The sequence below is a fragment of the Eubalaena glacialis genome, chromosome 4, assembly GCF_028564815.1.
Source record: "Eubalaena glacialis isolate mEubGla1 chromosome 4, mEubGla1.1.hap2.+ XY, whole genome shotgun sequence".
Lineage (NCBI taxonomy): Eukaryota > Metazoa > Chordata > Mammalia > Artiodactyla > Balaenidae > Eubalaena > Eubalaena glacialis.
In genome coordinates this window covers 104,153,679-104,166,520 of record NC_083719.1, presented here as the reverse complement: position 1 = coordinate 104,166,520, position 12,842 = coordinate 104,153,679, and the positions used below count along the sequence as shown (strand labels likewise).

Here is a 12,842-nt window from a genome sequence, read left to right as displayed (position 1 = left end):
GTTTTTAATTTTTATTATAAATGGAACTTCTTTTTCATTACTATGTTTTCTAACTACATAATATCTGTGTAATGGAGCTCTCTAGATATTTGGATATTCACCTTGTATTCAGGCACTTTGCTGAGTGTTACAAATTATGAAGTTCTTTCAGCTAATTATTTTGACATTTCTAGGTAACAGTCCTCTTTTGTGGTAGTTACACCATTTATTTTTATTTCATGTCTTGTTGTGTAGGTCAGAACTTTCAGACTATAACAATGAATAGTGATCGTCACCAGCCTGGTGGTACTCCACCTGAAAGAGAAGCCACAAGAGTTTCAGTATTACGTTGGCTCTTGATTAGAAATAGATTATCATGTTAAAGAAGAACTCTACTATTACTTAGATTTGTGCCCAGACATCACCATCATATAAAACAAGGTGTCCCTTAATTTCAGAATGCAGTCCCCTAAGTACATGCTCCCCTGAAAGAAAAGTGGCCTTTCTACCTCCCCTTAAGAGGCCTTCCCATTTCCTGACCAACGTGAACATTTACAATCTTTTCAGAGGAAACTCAAATCTCTATTTCCATCAAGAGGGCTTCTACAGTTCCACATTCTCAGGCTCTGGGATCTCCTATGCTGAATCACACCAGATGTGATATCCTGTCCAAGCAGGGCTCTACCAAGCCAATCCAGGACCCTTCCCACAGTCTCTCCTCTGGATGAGGTAAAGAACTCGTATTCCCTGCTTGAGTGCCAAGGATTCACACACATCTCCCAGAAATAACCAATCATTTTTAGGGTGAGTCCAGTTTAAATACATAGTTTAAAAGAAAATGGTCTCTAAATCTGAAGATACACCCACTTTGCAATACTAAAAATGACATTTCAAGGTTCATCTCTGCTTTCAGAGTGATGGTGATTTCAAAGGTTTTGTTCAAGAACAGTGGGGGAATATATGCTATTTATTCATGTCTACAACATGCCCTATAGCTCCCCATCCCATACTCCATATAAATATCCTTCTTCCCTTGGCAAATAACATCTTCTAACATACCACATAATTTACTTATTTATTATAGCATTGTCTCTCTCTCCCCCATTGAGAATGTGATCTCCACTGGGACAGGGATCTTGCCTGACTTATTCACTAATGGATCCCAAAGATCCAGAACAATGCTTGACGTATAATAGTCACTCAATATATATTTTTAAAATCAATGAGTGAAAAATCAGATGGTGGTATTTTTGCTAAAACAACAGAAAACCTATTATTAATGGAAATTAATGTTTCCATCTTTAGAAACAAAAAATCAATAGCAAGTTTCAAATTATTCTCTCCAACTTTATTTTATTTTATTTTATTTTATTTTTAAGAAGTCTGGCACCAGAGTTTAGGACTTTTAATTTGTCCCAAAGTTGCTAAAGCAAAAATCATGATAAAACATTCTGCTTTCCTTTACAATCCCCCAACGCAGAAAAACAAAAACAAAAAAACTCCGTAGGAAAAAATGGTTTAGTACATGGGAGGAAACAATATAAATTCAAAACTTACAGATAAGGTTAGCTCTATCACTCATCTCTTTAAAAAGTTTATACGAATATCCAGTCGACACCGTCAGGGTTATCTCCCTTGAAATGTTATCTATACGGATTTCCAAGTAGACCACAGGGCTGTATACTGTCTTGGAATGTCCTCAGAAGGCTCCATCATTGAGCAGGTAATAGAGTAAAAACCTCAGAGTCCTTTCTTTCAAATGGAAGAGGGAAAGACAGGGATAGAAGAAACTATTCAAACTTCGTCTTCTTTCCTTGTGGCTTGTGGTCTCCTCCTCCTCCTCTGCCTCCTCGGAAGCCTCCTCGCCCTCCAAAGCCTCCCCGGCCTCTGCCACCAAATCCACCTCGGCCACCGAAGCCACCTCTGCCTCCTCCTCAGCCACCGAAGCCACCTTCACCCTTAGGCTTGGCCCAGTCCAAAGTAACTTTGTTTCCATCACTTTCACCATCTTCCATGGCCTCCTTGGCAGCTTTGGCATCTTCCTTGCTGTTGAAGTTTACAAAACCAAACCCCTTGGAGGATCCAGTCTCCCGGTCAGTGACTATCCTTGCACGAATAGAGCCTTTGAACGACTCCTTTAATGTCTCTTCTGTAGTATCCTCAGACAGACCTTTGACAAACAGAGTTTTGGATGGCTGGCTTCTTGCATTAGGTGATCCCCTGGGTCCTTGCAACTCCAGCCTGATGGCTCTGCCCTCAATTTCCCTTTTATTACATGAATTTAAAGCTTCTTTAGCATCTTCAAATGAAGCAAATTCTATAAATGCATACCCTTTAGATTTGCCATTTTGGTTCTGGGGCACTTTGATAAACGTTGCCTTCTCAAATACTTCCTGAAGAGTTTCTTCCATTGCACTATAGGAGAGGTTGCTTAAAACCAGGGTTTTTGATTCACCACTCCAAGTGCTATTCTTTCCACCTCTATAGTCTTGACTTTGACCTTTCTCTCCGGTATAGTACAGGGAAATGGATCGCCCATCTATCTCTGTTCCCTGCTTTTCTTCCAAGGTTTTCTCTGCATCAGCTTCTGTCTTAAATTCAATATAAGCAATCCCTTTACTCTTTCCATCCTTGCTGACTAATCCGATCTCCACAGCATCTTCAAACACTTCTTTTAATTCTTCCTGAGTCACTTTATAAGGCAGATTTTTAGCCAAAAGTGTTCTCGCATCTCGATCTTTCTTACTGTCTTTTCCCTTTGGTTTTTCTAGTTTAATTTCATTGCCAAAGGCTTTTAAACCAGTGAGTTCCAAGGCTTTTTCCAGGTCTTCAGCAGATTCAAAATCCACATAGCCAAACTTCCTAGACACACCAATTCTGACATCAACAACTGCAAGATAATTTTTAGCAAAAAGGTCACTGATACCCGTTTTCAATTCAGGAGCAGATTTACTGAAGTTCAGGTTTCCAACAAAGAGATTGAAAGATGTAGTTGGTTCTGTGGCTTCCACTTTCTGTTTCTTGGCTTCAGGAGCTGCTTCTTGTTTGGCCATCTCCTTCTTTCGTTTTCCAGGTGTTTCTTTGACAAGTTCTTCCTCCTCTTCCTCCTCCTCCTCTTCCTCCTCCTCCTCTTCCTCCTCCTCGACTTCATCCTCATCAGCATCCTCCTCATCCTCATTTTCATCCTCTTCATCTTCATCTTCAGCAGTGCTCTTTGCCTTCACAGGAGCAGCTTTTGCTGGAGCTTTCTTTCCTTTGGCTGGTGCAGTCTCCATAGCTTCTTCTTCAGAGTCATCTTCGTCATCCTCATCATCGTCTTCATCCTCATCATCCTCGTCATCCTCATCTTCATCCTTGTCATCCTCATCTTCATCCTCGTCATCCTCATCTTCATCCTCGTCATCCTCATCATCTGAGGCAGGAGCAGCAGCTGCTTTCATCACTCCTGGCTTGAATTCATCCTCATCCTCATCCTCCTCTTCATCCTCCTCATCCTCCTCTTCACTGTCGTCTTCATCCTCCTCATCACTGTCTTCCTTCTTGGCATTCTTGCCGTTCTTTGCTCCCTTGGCTGGAGCGGCTGCTCCCTTCTTACCAAGGGTTGCTACCAATGCTTTGCCTGGTGTGGCTCCCTTTTTGCCAGGTGTTGCTACTGCTTCGGCAGGTGTAACTGTCTTCTTGGCTGGCGTAGCGGCTGCCTTTTTGCCAGGGGTGACAACTGCTTTCTTTGCCGGTGTGCCAACTGCAATCTTTTTTGTTGAGGAAACCATCATCTTCTTTGCTGGAGTTGTGGTAGCCTTTTTGCCTTTTTTCTGAGGGATAACAACCTCTTCTCCACTGCTATCATCCTCTTCATCTTCTGACATTTCCTCATCTTCACTATCTTCTTCTACCTCCTTTGGTCATCCTCTTCATCTTCTGACATTTCCTCATCTTCACTATCTTCTTCTACCTCCTTTGGGGGAGGAGCCATTTTCTTGGGGTCACCTTGATTTTCACCGGCCTTTGCAAGCTTTACCATGATAGCGGCTTATGATGGCGGAGTGTGTGGCAAGCGAGCGGCGCAGATGAGCCCAGAGGAAGTGAAGCAACGTCGATGGCGGCCGCTGATCGCACAGCTCGTACGCTTGGCTGCCAGCTAGAGCTCGAGACTCTCTCCAAATTTAGAAGGCAAAATTTCATCTCTTCAGGCACTTGTTGTACCAATTTTTAAAAATATTGTCACTTTTGACCAAGAATACACAGTAGGGAAAGTAGTGATTGGAAGCAAAAAGAATCTAAATAAAAGGACAGAGATATCAACACTCACCACCACGTGAGGATGAGATGGCCCTGGAGGCAGAAACCATTCCTCACTGGCCCAGAAAGATGTCAGAAATGGAATGCATGCTTCATAAATGTTTACTGAATACATGAGTGAGCAAATGAATGAATAAATGAATACACAAAGAAATAGCATTCTAATGATGTAAAAAAAAAAAGTCATGTGTGAGAATGTTCTTGGAAATCCTGAAGAGTCAATGCCTTCCCGCGGAGAAGTAAACCTTTTCAAGGTGGCTTAGGATTGTAGGTCAGGAGAGGACTTTGGATAATGAAATCGTTCTAGAAAATTCAAATTACCCTGCAGAGGTACTGATCATACTCCAAGCCTGAATCTTAATGATACCTAAGAGAAGAAAGAAGTAAAACCGAACCCAGAGTTTTGTTCACCCCCATCTAATATACCGGCCATTCGTACGTTGCCAACTTTTCTTTCTCCATCTCCCAACTAAGCAATCCTGAATTTGAGTGTGGGGTGTGTGTCAAGGAAAACAACAAATCTTAAAAGTCTGCCAGATGCACCCCTTTACATTCTTCCAGGCAAAGAATCCCATTTCTTTTGCTCAGTGGCCATCACTGCCCCCCTTACATTAGAGTGCCAGATGAAGGCTATTCTGTGACTGTGATTCAGAATTCCTGGCATTTACTACCCAGTTAATTGTAGCTTCCAATTAGTCTCTCCTGATAAGGAGAGGCAATGTTTGCTCACTGATGTGATCTTGTGCCACACACAGATCGGTGTGCAGAAACAGATTACTGCTTTGTGCTGCTGCAGCATCTTACTAAACTAAACCTGAAATGCAGATGGGAGTTTTCAGCCCTGGTTTTCTTAGTATTGCTTCAAGCTTAATTTTGCAATTTACCACAAATCAGTGCTTACAGGGAAGGAGTGAGTCTTCCTTGGTGTGCCCTCTCTGCTTAATTTTTCTGGGCCTTCCCTAACAGCTTTGGTATTTCACAGGAAGGCACATTTTATTAAATGGAGCCTTTGTGTCCTACATACATATATATGGATTCCACAACAATTTTACAGCTCTTTCAAAACCCAGTTTCAAGGGCGTTTAAGCGGGGAATATGAGTTTCATGAGGTTTCCTAAAAATGGACCCAGCAATCAGTGTCTGAACAAGCCCTCCAGATGATTCTGATGCAAGGTCCAATTTAAAGTCCTTTAACGATTCAAAGGTCATTGAGGAATATTGCCAAAGACCAGTGGTTCCCAAACTTCAATGCATCAAAATTACCTGAAGGGCTTGTTAAGACCCTGATTGCTGAGCCCCATCTCCAAGTTTCTGATTCAGTAGGTCTGGGATGCTGGCCAGGAATATGCATCTTTAAGTTCCCAAGTGATGCTGATGCTGCTGGTCTGGGGACCACATTTTGAGAAACACTACAGAAAACTTAATCATTTACTTCTTTGCAATCTCTTGTAGCATTATTCCAGTGTTGCACTTTGGATGTAAAACAAAATCTAACAGGATCTTGGGCCTCAGAAGGGTTCCATGGTCTCAAAATATTAAATTTATACAACTAAATGGAAAAACACTGAAGGTTTTAAGAGGTCAAAGGGAGATTTGTTTCTGATGCTCTGACTTTAAGAGAAATCTTAGGTATGAAGTAATCTGGAAATGCACTGTACGTTTGTATGGGACAGGACACAGATCTCTACTTCTCTAATTTTTTGCCAGGCAGTTTGTATTAGAGAGGTTCATCTGTCCCTAAAAAAAACAACTGTAGCACTAAAGGACTAGAAAGAATAAAGTATCAGAGATTGAGAAGAAGATGAGCCTGGTTGCCATTTTATCACTGACTTGCCTGGTGAGCAAATGTTTAACCTCCCTAGAAATCAGTTTCTCCTCTGTAAAATTCATTTAACAAATGTGCACTGACTCATCCATGTGCAGAACACCAAACTTCATCCTGTTGAAGAGACAAAGATAAATTAGACATCTTTCCTGAAGATAGACATGCATATAAATAGCTGCAGTATATGGTAGAAAGTGAGAATGCCACTGAGAAAAGCACCATAATACTATGAAATGATGGTTCCTATCACTACATCTTCATGATTCTTCCATTTTCTAGGCCCTGGGCTTGATAATTTAGAGTCATCGTCTCCTTTCTCCCCAATTTCCACAAGCTCCTCAAAGTCCCATTGATCATCCCCTTGAAATTCCTCTCAGCATCATTTCCTATCCTCCTCACAGCCTCAAGTCCTTCTCAGACCTTGTCACTTTACTCCACAATTTCTGCGGTACCAGAAACACAACTCTGGATGCCTGCCATCATCTTTCTTTCCAGGACCTCCTATAGCCTGTTACTAGATTCATCTTTCAAAAGAGGAGCTTGTATCCTCCTATCACAACTCTGCCTTTATCAGTTCCTGCTAGACTGCTCCACCTAACATTCAGGCACCCTCCAAGTGCCTCCCTCTCCCATCCACCACAGCCTACCTTTCCTCCCAAGCACTACTCCTCTCTCCTTCTAGACCTGGTCCCTATTGTCTCACCAACACACTCCATGCACCAAAGCTATGAGCCTTTACCAACATTCCACCAGCCTTCTAGAAGATCCCCCTTTCCTTTGACCCATCCACGTTTGGTCCATCATTCAACACCACCCCCCTAAGTGTTTTCTCTCAGTTCTCCAATCACAGTGTTTTCTCCTGCTCTGAATATCTACCACCTGGGTCAACAAGTTCATCACAGGGTCCTTGTTTCTTATTGTCTTTAGAGCCTAGAGGCATCTCTCCTTCGAGGGGAGGGATTAGGTCATTTACTTCTGAATTTCTTCCTTTCTCCTGTGCCCATTGCCCTACTCCCAGTTACACGGCACTCTGCTGCTCAGATACACAAGTCAGCACAGGGTATACAGCAGAAACTCTGGAAATGTTTGGTGGGTGACTGAAGTAAGGCAGTGTACATCTGTTGCTTTCTTTTTGCCAGGCTGGCATGCAATCACCATTCTGATTCCCATGCTTTCTTTCCTTATGGTTCTATGCTGCTAAGAAATGTGGCCCAGGCCTGGGTAACTGGAATTCTGGATCCTCCGGTCAGTCGTGATTGCTCACGGATGATTAAGTGGCTCAAGTCAGGCCAAGTGGAACCAGTGAGACTCAACTTGAAGCCTTTGTCATAACTACAGGATTAAAGAAACCCTCTATCTGCTGTTCTTGAAGATAACTGGATATTCATCTGCAAAGGCTGGCAGACATCTTAGCAGAGATAGCCTGCCTCAGAAACATGTCAACCCACAGAAAAGAGAAGTGGAGAGATGCAAGAAGACAGATTCCTAACACCACTGACCACCTGAATTAAACTGTGCCTGAAGCCAGTGCCCTCGACCTTTCAAAAGCCAATAAAAGCCTTATTTTCCTTAAGCTAGTTTGATTTGTTTTCTATCATTTACTGTCAAGAGAGACCTACTAATTTGAATAAAAATAATAAAAGCCGACACAAATTGAGAATTTACTACACACTATGCTGAGTACTTACAGTAAAAAAAAAAATGCATTTAATATTTTGATAAAAGACCTTTTCTAAATAATTGTGGTGAGTCAATAATAGTGGATGATTTTTTCTGGTTGAAATAGGGTACTGATAGCAAACGTTATATACCAGATGGTGTTACTGATCTCTCATGATAGATTTTCTAATCCTAAAATGTGGACAAGCATTGGAGAAAATGTCAAAAATTATATCTGTAGCTACTGAGATATATATGTATCATAGCACTTGTATCTGCCAATTACAACATTTTTACTCCATGTAATAAAACCAGTTATTTCATAAAAGAGTTGTATGAGTATGCCTTATGGAATATGTGGGTATCTCTGTATCTCAATTTTCTGAACATAATTAATTCATTTAATTACATGAAGGCTAATATGTATTTTTTAAATTTAATTTTGTTTATTTTTTTATACAGCAGGTTCTTATTAGTCATCCATTTTATACACATCGGTGTATACATGTCAATCCCAATCTCCCAATTCATCCCACCACCCCCACCCCCTCCGCTTTCCCCCCTTGGTGTCCATACGTTTGTTCTCTACATCTGTGTCTCAATTTCTGCCCTGCAAACCGGTTCATCTGTACCATTTTTCTAGGTTCCACATATATGCATTAATATACGATATTTGTTTTTCTCTTTCTGACTTACTTCACTCTGTATGACAGCCTCTAGATCCATCCATGTCTCCACAAATGACCCGATTTCGTTCCTTTTTATGGCTGAGTAATATTCCATTGTATATATGTACCAAATCTTCTTTATTCATTCATCTGTTGATGGGCATTTAGGTTGCTCCCGTGACCTGGCTATTGTAAATAGTGCTGCAATGAACATTGGGGTGCATGTGTCTTTTTGAATTATGGTTTTCTCTGGGTACATGCCCAGTAGTGGGATTGCTGGGTCATATAGTAATTCTATTTTTAGTTTTTTAAGGAACCTCCATACTGTTCTTCATAGTGGCTGTATCAATTTACATTCCCACCAACAGTGCAAGAGGGTTCCCTTTTCTCCACACCCTCTCCAGCATTTGTTGTTTGTAGATTTTCTGATGATGCCCATTCTAACTGGTGTGAGGCAACACCTCATTGTAGTTCTGATTTGCATTTCTCTAATAATTAGTGGTGTTGAGCAGCTTTTCATGTGCTTCTTGGCCATCTGTAGGTCTTCTTTGGAGAAATGTCTATTTAGGTCTTCTGCCCATTTTTGGATTGGGTTGTTTGTTTTTTTAATATTGAGCTGCATGAGCTGTTTATATATTTTGGAGATTAATCCTTTGTCCGTTGATTCGTTTGCAAATATTTTCTCCCACTCTGAGGGTTGTCTTTTCATCTTGTTTATGGTTTCCTTTGCTGTGCAAAAGCTTTGAAGTTTCATTAGGTCCCATTTGTTTATTTTTGTTTTTATTTCCATTACTGTAGGAGGTGGATCAAAAAAGATCTTGCTGTGATTTATGTCAAAGAGTGTTCTTCCTATGTTTTCCTCTAAGAGTTTTATAGTGTCCGGTCTTACATTTAGGTCTCGAATCCATTTTGAGTTTATTTTTGTGTATGGTGTTAGGGAGTGTTCTAACTTCATTCTTTTACATGTAGCTGTCCAGTTTTCCCAGCACCACTTATTGAAGAGACTGTCTCTTCTCCATTGTATATCCTTGCCTCCTTTGTCATAGATTAGTTGACCATAAGTGCATGGATTTATCTCTGGGCTTTCTATCTTGTTCCATTGATCAATATTTCTGTTTTTGTGCCAGTACCATACTGTCTTGATTACTGTAGCTTTGTAGTAGAGTCTGAAGTCAGGGAGTCTGATTCCTCCAGCTCCGTTTTTTTCCCTCAAGACTGCTTTGGCTATTTGGGGTCTTCTGTGTCGCCATACAAATTTTAAGATGATTTGTTCTAGTTCCGTAAAAAATGCCATTGGTAATTTGATAGGAATTGCATTGGATCTGTAGATTGCTTTGGGTGGTATAGTCATTTTCTGAATATAATTAATTCATTTAATTACATGAGGGCTAATATGTGTATTTTTTAAAATATCATTGGAGATATTTTACAAAAAAAAGAATTACAAAAGTTGTTATAAAACTTCTTTTTCAGAAGACAGTTGAAGTAAAATAAGGCTTTGGATGTGAATGATTTAGGATCTCCCGATGTAAAAGCCAGAGGCAAGCACCTTTATAAGAGATTGACACCTGGAGCTAGTACATACACACGGACACAAATTGACAAGATTTATAAAGGGTATTTTGGTTAACAAGGAGGCTTAAATTCCCACCACATTTATTTCTGTAATTACTTTTAGACTTGGGTTCTATCTGCAATCTTTTAAAATGTCATTATTTTATACATGTGGACATATAGCATAAGTGGAAAGTCACACTAAAAAATGAGAACAAATAAGAGCTTTGACTTGAATTTTAAGTTCTTAAGATAGGGTATTTTTGCAGGAAAGAATAAAAGGTCTTGGTAAAATGTCTTTAGCCCACGCTCAGTGAACTACCAGAGTTATTATAAGTTTTAGCTCTTTTCAACAGAATGGCTTGTTAACTGGGGAAAAAAGAAAAAAAAAATCCCTCTCTGTCTTACGAAAACCATTTTCTTTGCCTACTTAAAGTTGGTTGTCACATATACCATTAACTTTTAAACTCAGGGTCAGTTCACTTGTCCTTACTCAAGAAAAAAATGTATCTCCTCTGTTCGGACACATTTTCTGATTCTTGAGGAAGCCTAAACGTTTTGGTAACACCAAATCAGTGGTGAAAAAAGCCCTCCTCCATCACAGGCAGATATCCATACCTAGACTTGCAAAAAGAGCAAGAAAACAGAAACAAAAATAAAGGAGGGAAGAAAAGGAGAGGGAGAAAGGAGAGTTAAAGGGACAGAGAACATCTTGCTGTGAGAACACAAGGAAAGAACCCATGCCTTGTGCACATTCTTTCCATGGGCTACAGATGCCCTTGCCTGCCCTCGCCATGTGTATTTTTCCAGTGATCATTGATGTCCAGATAGAGGCAACACTTTTATTTAGAACAGCTACAAAGAACTCTGAAAGATCAGGCTATCATGCAATTAGTATTAACAAGCCAAACATAAATTTAAATTCCTTCACCTTTAGGAAAGAAAAGGAAACTTATGATTGTGACATAAAGTTCTGCTAGGGCAATCTGAAGAACCTTGGTCATCAAATGTTTTCAAAGAGGCCAGATTTCTTCAGTGTAGCCAGGCTGGAAAGAGATAATGGAATCTTTTCTTAATGGTGATCGTGCACTGGCTGTGAAATGTAATTTTAGAGCAAGCCATAAAGAAATAGTCATGGACCTGTTTGCAGTAGGGATCAGGGACTCTGAAATTTCTCAAAGACTCAAAATGCAAAATGACATTAACCTGCATGCAGTTCTAGACATGGCAGATCATTCAGCGGTGTTGAAGCAGCAGAATTTGGATATGCTAGCTGAGAATGTGGAGGAATCCGAAAGAGTGGTTGTCATTTTGTCAGAGTGAGGAAAATAATGGCAGAAGAAAACCACAGCTATAGATCAGAGAAGAGCCGTTAAGGGAAGCAACACATGGGAGCCAGAGCCTACATCTGCCCTGAAGAGGGTCTGCCTCTGGAACATTAATGCACAGAACCAGGCAAGTGTTTGAGCCAAGAGAATGCACCATGAGGGATATCTTGTTTAATGGTCCTCAGATGCTTTTCCTGATACTGATCATAAGAATGGCAACAAAGTAATTGTGCTTAAATTTGACTCAGGGGGGGAAAAGATGTCTTAATCTCTGAGCCCAGATAGAATTTACAAATATTTATTTATATTGTATCACCTCTCTTGAATTGTCATTGTGCTAAAAGAATAAACAGTAGAATGCTGGGTGTAACCAGCCCATGAAATGTGCACAGAGTTTATAGCAGCAGCAAATATGCAAAGTCTGGTTAAGGCAATGACTAAGATTTCCATTTATTTTTCAAGTCAGAAAAAGTCAAAATTTTAAATCTCAAGGGATCTAATGGCAGTAATAGAACTTGCTAAACGGATTCATTTAATTTATATTGAGTGTGTTTTGCACTGTTAGAAACTCCAGGGACTATAAGGAAATCAAAGAGCTTGAGTTTTTTCTAGGGATACAAGATACGCATAGAAAGTTAACAGTGTAGCAACCATTTAAAACCACAATTTGAGTGATATCACAAAGCTGCAGTTGGTACCAACTGGCAGTAAATCACCGCCTCAGAGTTTCCATCACTTTGCAGTCACCAAATTATACTGGATCCCCACCTACTTAGACGTATGAGTTTTAACAAGTAGTGAAACTTCCCTGATTCTCAAGGTTTGCATCTCAAAAATGGGTGTTGGAATTGAGACCCACTCCCCTCTCAAATCTCTATGAATCTTTGATGATTTCCAAGGTCCTATTTGGACACTTTGATATATACTCAACCTTTCTTATTCTCCAAGTAGGAAACCAACCAATATTTATATTGCTCCATCTCTCTGAAATACGGCAGATCAAAGGGGAAATCAAGGTTGGAAGAGGTGAAGGAGCAAAATGAAACTTCCTTTAACATGATACCTATTTATGTCAGGTCAACTAGTGTCCCTAGTTTTACAAATGAAAATTACAATGTATAGAACCTGTAAAGTCCACCTCTAGCCTTTTAACCTCAGAATCTCTATAATTTATTATATAATTAATACTTGAACTAGAAGGTGGAATGAAGAAATATAATTCCTGATTAAATTAAACATAAAACATATGAATTGTTTGAAGTATAAAAAGGTATAATGTTAAAAATGAAAATTCTGTTGTTTATTTAACTCTACTATGCCACTCAGATTTCAAACTGTATGAATGATTATTGTCAATGGCAGCTTATGTATATCTCAAACAGTACTCTGTCATTCAGGCATAAAAACTGGAAGACTGTTATTCAGTAGTTGTAATTCTGTTAAGCTAGCTTTTTAAAAATTTTATTGAGGTATAATAGATTTACAATGTTGTGTTAGTTTCAGGTGTACAGCAAAGTGAATCAGTTATAC

The 12,842-nt window shown here is 39.8% G+C and overlaps 1 pseudogene; it reads right to left on the bottom strand.

Annotated features, from left to right (window-relative positions):
* Positions 1-1,769: 1,769 nt before the first annotated feature.
* On the bottom strand, positions 1,770-4,000 carry LOC133089900 (nucleolin-like; annotated as a pseudogene).
* Positions 4,001-12,842: the final 8,842 nt, after the last annotated feature.